General features: G+C 38.6%; 1 pseudogene; it reads left to right on the top strand.

Moving 5' to 3' along the window:
• LOC137981119 (WD repeat-containing protein 27-like) overlaps positions 1-5805 on the top strand; it is an 8701-nt pseudogene extending 2896 nt beyond the window's left edge.
• Positions 5806-7500: the final 1695 nt, after the last annotated feature.

Genomic DNA, 7500 nt, shown 5'->3' with positions numbered 1-7500 from the left:
ACCATTCAGACTCCCTCCCATTTGGATTGTCTCCTATCTTCCCCCCCCCCCCCATTTTGCTAAAAAATAATTTTCCCATCTCACCCATCTCCACCTGTTTTCTCAGCTCCAACTGTTGCCTAAGTTTCATTTCTTATCCATTTCGACCGTTTTTCTCCAAGCACTCACCTTTGTTAGTTTCATTTTTGCTACGTCGATATTTGGTTAAGAGCATTTTCGTTGCAGTCCTCTCATTTCTTTGTTTCACGAAATATAGCTGGTGATCACAGTAGTGGCATAGCTATTGGTAAGACTTGGGAAACGTGCTGCACATTAGCTTCAGCTCAACTGACAGACTGATCACAGCATGTATTGGAAAAGACGTATGGGTGATTAATATCCAGGTCAGTAGCAAATCATCTCATGGTGATGAACCCTATGATCACCCATTTTTGAGCTTTAAAAAGTTACTATAAATCATCTTGGTATTTATGAAGTGTTTAATTGTGCAAATTTATTAAGACCAGCAAACTACACACAATGTTGGAAGGACACACCAGTTTGGTAACATGTGCACAATTTTGCCCAAGCAAGGAGTCAATCATTGTATCTATCAGTGAAGACCGCACTTTCAAGGTATCCAGTAATCATTTGAAGAATAATTATTGTTGGCTGTCAACTACAATGTTCATGGGAATACTGTGAAAGTACCAAAGTCATAAAAATGATCTTACTATATCTCTTTCTCATGCTAAGTTTGCCTTTTTCATGTAAAGGTTTGGTCAATGACAACTAAAATCACCTGGCAGTAGACAGAGTTGAATCTATATAATTTACATTAATGTATATAAGGGTTGTTAACCACGCGAACAAACAAGAGCGACAACATCTGAATGCAACAAAATTTATGCAAGCTTTAATAGCCATGATTCTTGTACCATTTCTCACAAAAACGCTGTCCTAATGGCTACTAACAGGGTTAAATGGGAATATTCTGTTATTTTTTGAGTAGACATAGATGACTGTTGTTAGCCGACTTGCACCCCCAAAGGTTTCTCCACTGGTGAGTAACATCATCAGGGATTAGAAAGAATGAAATCTTCAAGTGTCTCTTCTTGGAGGCATAGGGATAAGCCATTCTTCATTTCTTTTGTGCAACTTTTAGTATTTTTCTTTAAAGGTTTGTGTCCATAACTGCTTGTAGGTTTGGGATATAGAACAGTCGTGCTTGGTTGTACCAGTCAGCCATTTTGTCAGGTACTGAACTCTTGTTTAATGGGGGTGCAGGGATGGAACAATGGTGAGAGCACTCGTCTCCCACCAATGTGGCTTGGGGTCAAGTTTGTTGGTTCTCTACTCTGCACTGAGAGGTTTTCTCCGGGTACTCCAGTTCCCCTCTCCTCAAAAACCAACATTTGACTTGATTTGTGTTAATTGTTGATTTCAATTTACAGTGTCCCCAATTAGTGCTTCAGCGCTAGATTGACTAGACACTTAAATAAGTTCCTTTTAACCCCTGAGAAGGCTCTCATTAGCGAGTAAAATTGTCTGTCGTTAGATGAAGTAAAATTTAAAAGTATCACTCTTAGGATTGACAAGGTTAAGTAAATAAACTTCATTGATATTATAATGAATTCTAAATATTATTGTGTAAAGTATTTTTTTTAAAAATCTTATTATGGTTTAGCCCATCCTTTTCTCTCCCTGGCATTCGACCCTGTCCAAGAACAGATGGCTATTGGCTCTGCAGATGGAAAGGTAGAGTAACAAAAATAAATCATTGTAACAGTATCTACTAGCATCCTGTACTTTATTTTGCTGTTGTACTAAAAAGTTGGTTCACTACTGTAACAGTACTAAGGAATAATACAAAAAATTATTATTATTCTGCTTTTATGCTCTCTACCACATAGGTTCACATGTATGACCTTTCTTTTGGTAATGGTTACCGATGCCTTTTTGATCTAGATGTGCAACAACTTCTGCTAAAATACTGGGAACAAAAAGAAGTCTCGTCTTGTACAAAACGTGAAGGACCATCCCTAATCAGCAGCCTGCCTTCATGGCAGAAAGGCAACATCATGAGGAGTCATCAGCTTCACGAGAACCTGGGACAGCTGTGCTTGGTATCTTCTTTATTAAGAATCCAGAATATCTGACTGCTAGACAGAATGATGTTGGCATCCATGAAGTACTGTTTGGCCCACAGAATGCAGTATCAATGAAGTAAGAAGTTGTATAAGATCACCAGAGTTTTCCAGTTGTTCTTGCAGCAAATTTTGTGATTTAGTATACATCGTTTGATTACTCAAATTTTCTTTTTTAAGGGATGTATTCCATGTTCCCTCCATTGTAGTGATAGCAACAACCGGGTGTGTTCTTCTGTTGAACTGCTATAGTAGAGAGCCCCTTTATATTTTGGATTTTCAAGGTAAGTCATTCAACAAACGGTGACGATTCAATTTTGAAACTGGCAGCCACTGTACCACAAATACTTGTTAGTCTTGTCCGAGTCCCTAAACAAGCTTTTTGTGGAATGAGCAATGAACTTCCTGCTGATCTTTTTCATTCTTGGTTATTTCAAAGAACCTGTTCTGTCCAGTGATGAGTTGGATGAGGTTCAGTACAGCATTTCCTCACCAGGTTCATTTGCATTTGCGGAGGGATATAATGGCACTGTAAGTGTGATGGGCTTAAAATGATGTTGTATTATCTACCTATTAGTAAGTGCATATCAGCATTTCGAACATATTTGGCTTTTGTCATTACAGCAACTTAGGATGTTTAGCTTCTCTGTCTTGTTTACATTTTCATACAATGAAGATGATGCGATGATGGTGTTGGTGATAATGGATGATGATGGTGATGATGAGGACAATGATGATGATGACGATGGCAATGACGATGATGATGGTGGTGGTGGAAATGACGATAATGGTGATGATGATGACAATGATAGTGATGATGATGATGATGACAATGTTGTTGACGATGATGATGACGATGGCAATGACAATGATGATGGTGGTGGTGGAAATGACGATAATGGTGATGATGATGACAATGATAGTGATGATGATGATGATGACAATGTTGTTGACGATGATGATGACGATGGCAATGACAATGATGGTGGTGGTGGAAATGACAATATTGTGGTGATGATGATGATGAGGATGACAACTACACATCTGGGACACCTAATCAAGTTCTATTCAATTTTCATTTCAGCTGACATGTATTATTGGAAGCTTGTTTCAAAATACTGTCAACATCGTAAACATCAGGATGCCTATTATGAAGAGACCAAGTGAAAGTGACTTTGGGGTATTTTATGCCAATTTTTTTTTTATACTTGTCCTGTAAATTTACAACAAACCTTGTCATAGAGTTTTGAGAAATTCAAAAGTTCTCTGGAAAATAATTTTTGTGGTTTTATTTCACAGGTGCTTTCCCAAAGGTTGTTACAGTCAGTTGGCATCAGTTCCCATGAAAACAAAGATGATGAGTTTCTAGGGATGAGAGGAACAGATGTTGCTGTTATCACAGTGCTGTCAAAGTATGTTGATGCTGACTAGTAATCCCAAGGGGGGGGGGGGGGGGCTCCCCTAAAAAAAGGGGAGGTGTGTTTGTAGTGATGGTTAGGGGTGTGAAGTTCAAATTTTGGTCTCACTTAGGTGTTCTGGAAAAACGCAATCGTATGTAGCCATGAAGGTCTCCTTTAGGGTTGCGCGTGAAGAAATATTAAAGTGTACATTTACACTTTTATATTTCTGCATGTAGGTCAAAGTATTAGATGATAATGTCCTTGCCATCATTAAAAGTCACTGTATTTTTTATTTCTCCGTGTTTTAACATGGTCTCTTTTAGGGGTCAAAAAAAAGGCTGTGCCATGCCCAGATTGGTCTCCTTAGGGGTTTAATTTAAAATTTCCGACGAGCATCCTTCCCCTTCTTAGAGTTGGTCCCCTCCCCCCCCCTCCCCGGTCTATTTATAGTGGTCTCACTTGATTAACTCAGTGGGGGAAGTTTGGTGGAAGGTGAAATAATAATAATAATCATCATCATCATCATCATCTTTATTTAAGTGTCAAATGTACAGTATTCAGCATTGGGCCACCAATTGGGGACACAGTACAGAAATCAAGTCAACTCATATCAACTGATAGGTTGCTCAATCCACAGTTGACGCCTAGTCGGGAATCGAAACTTGGCCACATTGGTGGGAGGCAAGTGCTCTCACCACAGTGCCCTCTCTGTTCCAGGATGTTTGTTTGTTTGGTCTTAATGTTGAAATTCTGCTCAATTAACTGGTTAAAAGAAGATTTTTTTTGTTCTTGACCATGGGATTTGTGGACACAAGGATATTAGCAACCTCGAACTACCCAACCTTCTAAAGATAATAATTATTAAAGTGAAAGCCGCTGTATTCTACTTTATAGCCTGCGTAGCTGGCGGTATTGTAAGAGTCCCCTCTCCCCATTCCTCCTCGCGGCTTCGCCGCTCGCTTGTCGGCTCCGCCGCCAAAACTTTATTTCGCGGGCGCTTACAATACCGCCAGCTACGCAGGCTATCTACTTTAAAACTAAACTGGACGTTTTTGCCTTTGTTGCAGTTCTCCTTTATGTAGCAACTCGCCCCTAAAGGCTGAACTTGTACCAAAATCAGCAACCAAACAACATCAAAAGCAATCTCTAAAAACAGGTAAGGTTCTGAGAATAGTGTTCTTAATTCCTGACCTGAAAGAGAATCTCTTCATGCGGCGTCTGTTATTTTAGGGGGAACACCAGGCATCCGTGACCAGCCGCTGACATTCCACGCCAAAGTGAAATCGTCAGGCTACGCTAGTGCTCATCCAAGGTAGGGATCAGTTAGCTGTGTTGCTAAACCACGCTTCATTTCGTTTGACTTTTAATCGATTGGAGGGATATAAGAATAAAATCAGAAATTTGGAGCTTTGGAATCCAGAATCGCCATAACGCTAGCACCTAGTTTTAATTAATGGCTGATCTACAACGAGTCCCATTGTAACCTGATTTCTGACAGTTTCCTTCTCGCTTTCAATCAGCCTTACACCTTCCAATTTGTTTGCCTTCTTCTGAAGGTCCTCTTTTAGCAACGACTTTTCGTTTCAACAGGTCCAAATGTTTTCGCCGAACATAGGCAGTATGAAGAAAGCCCTGAAGTTTCCTTGAGGAAGCCAATCGTCAGGTACATCTTACCACGCTCCCTCAATTGTGAGGAAGCTGATGTGATTGACAATTTGAATTTTATTTTTCATTTAGTCGGTTACCTTATCGGACTACCGTGCACCGGAAGGTCGTGGCTTCAACATCAGCCCGAGCAACACTCTACATAACATACATAACATACATACATAGTTTATTTGATAACGACCGTTCCAGAATGCGCAAGCACTGAAGATCCTGATGGTGGACCTGCCTATCTACTCATTTAAGACTAAAGTATCGTAACAAGTGAATATAATAGAAATCAACCGAAAATAAATAATAAATAATAATAAATATACAAATCTAACTATATAGCACTATGAACTACAATTTAAGAATATGGTTAAGACACTAGATAAAATAATCATCAAAATTTTTTAAAAATTTAGACACAGTTTAATTAAGATAAGATTAATAAAAAACTTCCTTCGTTCCTATTATTGTATTATCATGGAAGATTCCTTATTTCATAACTTATATAATTAATTCAAGTCCTTAACTAGATCTAACGTCTTGTTTTAAAATATTCTAGGCTTAGAAGACGTTTGATCGAATCAGGAAGTGAATTCCATGCAATGGTGCAGCTCTATGCCTAAATTGTCAGCCTGCCCAATGTTCATGATTTCTAGGACTTGGAAATTATGATATGTCATGGATTTCCTCAGGACAGTAAGATTGAACTTCTTTTATACATTACTAACAGAGATCGATTTAAAACAGGGTTCATTAGTATCTATAGTAGGAGTTATAAGTCTGTCTACATAACAGTCTCTTAGTATAAAAAAATGATTAAATTTGTTCCAAGCCTTTCAATTATTTAATTGATATTCAGCATTCGAATTTCTTGAAAGTTTGGTTAAATAGAGTTTAGAAGCTCGTATATGAGCACGCTCAAGCTCATCCATTAGTGCAGGTGAGCAAGAACCCCATACTAGGATTCAGTATAAGAAACTTGGAAGTACGAGTCCTAAAATAATGTCTGTAGAATGGATGATGGCTAAGAATTTGTTCTTCTAGAGGACTGCTATTTGTCTGATTAAAAAGATATTTAACAGGCTTTTAGTATGTTCTTTGGCCAAGAACGATTACTGTCTAATAGTTACTCCTAGACAGTTACATGATGATTTAAATTCACATAATTTCTCCCCCATTACTTCACAGGCAATCCATGGGGCCAATGACTCTTTGTTTAGATGAATAATAATAGCCTTACTGACTTAGTATCATGAGCATTATCAATCGGTTAGCACGTACCCAACTATAAGAACTTGATCTAGTATAATACCTTGCATGGTCTTAAATATAGATGTCGCATATTATCACTTACTGTAAATATGGTAGTGTCCATCAGCCCACATATAAGTTTCCTCCTGAGGTTATAGATTCCTAGGCAAAGTCATTGACATAAAGAGGGGGGAGAACAGTTTAGGGGCTACCTAAAATTGACCCCTGTTGGTACCTCCCAAACGTTTGAATTATAAGCTAGTGTCTGATTTCAATTCATTAAACTTGAACAAATTGGTTGCGAATTTTGACACGTAGCTTCTCATCGCCAAGATAGTAGATTTCCTGAGATACCCCACCAAACAGCTTTCCAAACTATTTTGTAATAATATCGGTATGGGTCAAACGAGATCGAAAGCCTTCCTGAAGTCAATAAACCAGAACACCAACTGGTTGAGATTTTTTGATCTTAGGGCCGCACTTCCAAGTGTACAGTAAGATGAAGAAGGAGACCTTCTGTAGAATGATTTTTGCGAAAGCCCCTTGATTGTCACTAAGGCAGGTCCTGAGCTTCAAGTGGCGTTTGTCTATGCTGTCACTTATGATGTCTTCAAGAATCTTTCCCTGGAAATATCTTAAGAGAGATATGGGCCCGTGAAGTTACTCATATCAGGTTGGGTGCTCCCTTTTTTAGAACTAGGCTTAACACGTGAGAGTTTCCAGTTTGTTGGAAAAACTGAATCATCTATACTTTTCTTGAAAAACTGGCACGGCAGGCTATGGAGAGAGGATTCCCCAAGGAGTTTGAGGGTCCTTGGGTGAGGACTAGGTCCGGCCCAGTAGCGTTATTCGGGGTTTGATGATTTTTTCAATTTTGTTTCTTACACGTAGCCGCCCAATGTAACATCTATGTCACATATTGTAGGAGTGGACTTCTTTGTGGACATAAGAGTTAAGGTGTTTTGATCAAGAGGGTTCTAAATCTCTTCTTTATGTAAGTTCTTCACTGATATTAAAGAAAGAACTCATTAAATGTTAGAAGCTTTTCTATAGATCACTGGTTAATA

This window comes from Montipora foliosa, chromosome 12, assembly GCF_036669935.1.
Source record: "Montipora foliosa isolate CH-2021 chromosome 12, ASM3666993v2, whole genome shotgun sequence".
NCBI classification, from domain to species: Eukaryota; Metazoa; Cnidaria; class Anthozoa; order Scleractinia; family Acroporidae; genus Montipora; species Montipora foliosa.
The sequence above is the reverse complement of the archived record's forward strand: the minus strand, read 5'-3'. Positions and strand labels throughout refer to the sequence as shown.